Genomic DNA, 3324 nt, shown 5'->3' on the forward strand with positions numbered 1-3324 from the left:
CTGGATTAGCTGTACAAGCATCTGTTGCATGCTTACTACTTCCATAAATCTCACACCGGGAATTTGCCTGTTGGACTGCATTAGTTGTAGCTGCTGCTTGTCGAATCCCCAACTTAATGTTAATAAGCTGAGTAATCTTATGATTTTGCATTGCGGCAATCTGTGGTTGTAATGCAGTAAACTGGTTTACCTCTAATACTCCTGCAACCTTCTTAGGAGCACTTCTCAAGTTAGTATGCCAATCAGGATTCCCTCTTGAAATTCAATTCAGTAGTATGTACAATTCTTCATAAGTCTTTTCAAGAGCCTTCCCACCTGCTACTGAATCCAAGAGAATCTTAATATTTGGCTTCAATCCCTCAATGAAAGTATGAACAAGAACATTATCAGACCGATAATGGTGAGGGCAATTTTTTAGCATACCCTTACACCTCTTCCAAGCTTGGTAGAGATTCTCTTCTTCTTTCTATCTGAAACTCAGAATCTCACTTCTCAAACATGTGGTCTTCCCTACTAGAAAAAATCAAATAAGGAACTTTTGATATAGATCTTATCATGAAGTGATGAATATGGTGGTTCAGCATGTAACCATTTTTTTTATTTCTTAATTAGAGAAAAAGGGAAGAATGTCAATCTGACATAATCAAAATTCACCCCTTTAGGAATGTAAGTATCACTTATTTCCAGGAAGGTCTGTATGTGCTATTGTGGGTCTTTATATGAAAGGCCAGAGAATTACCCCGCTGAATTCAACAATTGAACCATATTTTGCTTCAATTCAAATCGACCACCTGGCTTAGGCTTATGGATACTATTAGTCGCATGGTTCATGAGTGGGATTGCCACCTCACAAATAGGTTTAGCAGCTAGTTAAGCAAGAACAGCTGGGATAACCAGAGCTAGGACATCTCTGGCATTTGGATCGATAGGGTCATTTGGATCAACTGGATGAGCCATTTAAGCCCGTTGATTCAGATACTGAGCTCTTTGCCTTTGTTGAAATATCAGTTCTGATTCTGCAAAAGGCCCTACCAACTCTTTATCTCTCGCCAGTCCTGTAGTCAACTAATCCTGCAAAAATTCAGCCGCTAAGATCAAGTCGTTAACACTTAAACTTATCATCAAAAACCAAATATTTAGCAATTTACTAACTATACTAGTCCCCGGCAATGGTGCCAAAAAACTTGTTGCGGATCATACGCACATGCAAGTACACGTGATCGTACAAGTTATATAGTGACTTAGACAGTTGGATATTGTTCCCACGAGGACTAAGCAAATAGAAATTCAACCAACTTTTTGTTTTAGATAATGAGGTATTAAGTGTTGAAAATAATCAAGATGATTTGGAATTTAAGAATAAAAATGTAAATTAATGAATAAGTAATAAGAAATTTGTGACAATCACAAAATAATCACGATTGTAAATAGTAATGATGAGAATTCCAGGGTTGAGGATCTCAAACAATCATACAAATCTCTATTCTTATCACAGTCTAATTAGTTATCGGGTTGTTGATTCGCAAGGTATGCCATGATGTTGGTCTCTTGAACTCAAATCTTCTATCTATTGAATATTGCAATTACAAATCCCACAGAGCTGTAATAATTTTTCTAGATTCATAAAGTTGTCATCTTGCAATTGAACTAAGCAAGGCTTCTAGGTATATCCCTATCCTAGATGCTAATTCAAACCCCTTATTTAATAAAAGGATAAGAACCTTGCTCCATAATTTGTTCATTCTATCCTCTAATTCTCCTCCCGAATTCACATAGAAATATTGATTTATTCTAATGGTGGCCACTCATCAAAATAGTAAGCTCAAAAAACTAAGGACAACCAAGATGATAATCCAAAAAGAAACTACGATAAAGAATATCAAAGAGTAATCATATTCTTGGTGTCAACCCCAGAACAAGGGTATTTAGCCACTCATGTTTGAATTCAACACAAAAAATAAGTAATTAATCATACCCAAAATTAATCTTGAAGTAAAGAATTTCAAAAGAATGTCTAAGAACCCTAAAAGAGAGAATTTTCTGCACCGCTGCTATGCTTGCAAAAAGTGTTTGGGATTGTGCTCACGTGTTCCTTTTATACTTGAAAAAATTTGCCAGATCTGGACTATCGACGCGATGCGTCACCAATCGGATTGCTAAAGCCATTGCATCGCATCGACTTTGCATTGACGCACGGATTTATACACAAGGATCGACACGACGCATCGACTTTGCATAGATGTACTGAATTGTCTTCTGAAATTTTGGCTAAGGCACAAGATTTATGGACCGATGCAGAACATCAACTTCACGTCGCATCACTGGAATTTCATCCCAAATGTTCAACTAAGTCTCATAAATCACTCTTTTTCAGCTGTTTCTTTTTAGTCTTGCTCTCGTTCATTTACACATGTTCTTAGACTCAATAAAAATGGTATTTCACATTAACACAATTAATTCCACACCATCAATCACCAATTGCTTCATAATATGAATCCAATTTTTGTCCGAATCCCTTAGAAATTTACCCTGCATAACTAATCATATCGGTTACCTATGAAACACAATTTAGCTCAAATGCAATATAATTAAAACAACTTTTGTTCTCAAAACAAGCCCAAATATGGGTAGATAACGATGTTTGGACATATAAATACACCTAATATCAACCATCCTTCTTGTACATAGACAACACCGGAGCACCCCAAGGAAACAAACTAGGATGGATAAAAACTTTATCTAAGAGATCTTTCAATTTTTCCTTAAGCTCTTTCAACTCTATCGGAGCCATTTCATATGAAGGGATGGAAATAAGACAAGTGTCCAAAACAAAATCAATCCAAGAATCAATTTCCCTATCAGGAGGTATACTAGGAAGATCATCATGGAAAACCTCTAGATACTCATTAACCACAGCAACGGATTCTAGAGAAGAACCTTCTGAGTTAGAATCTTTAACTCAAACCAAATGATACAAACACCCTTTGGAAATCATCTTTCAGGCTCTAAGGTATGAGATAAACCTCCCTTTAGAACTAAATAACCCCCTTCCCATATAATGACTGGCTCATTAAGGAAATTTAACATGACCTTACGAGTCCAACATTCTAAGGAAGCATAACATGAATGCAATCAATACATACCCAAGATGACATCAAAGTCAACCATATCTAACACTATCAAATCCACAAGAGTTTCCCTACCACTAACAGATACCACACACCCCCTATAGCCCCTTTTAGAAATTGCAGAGTCACCAACTGGGTAGATACAAAAAAAGGATAAGAAATTAGTTCAGGACTAAAACCAAAATATACAGCCACA

The 3324-nt window shown here is 36.4% G+C and overlaps 1 non-coding gene across 1 annotated transcript; it reads left to right on the forward strand.

Annotated features, from left to right (window-relative positions):
* Positions 1-392: 392 nt before the first annotated feature.
* LOC124892759 lies at positions 393-499 on the forward strand. Its single transcript, XR_007050419.1, has one exon. It is a non-coding gene; the product is annotated as a small nucleolar RNA R71 (small nucleolar RNA).
* Positions 500-3324: the final 2825 nt, after the last annotated feature.

This window comes from Capsicum annuum, unplaced genomic scaffold (genome assembly GCF_002878395.1).
Source record: "Capsicum annuum cultivar UCD-10X-F1 unplaced genomic scaffold, UCD10Xv1.1 ctg5038, whole genome shotgun sequence".
Lineage (NCBI taxonomy): Eukaryota > Viridiplantae > Streptophyta > Magnoliopsida > Solanales > Solanaceae > Capsicum > Capsicum annuum.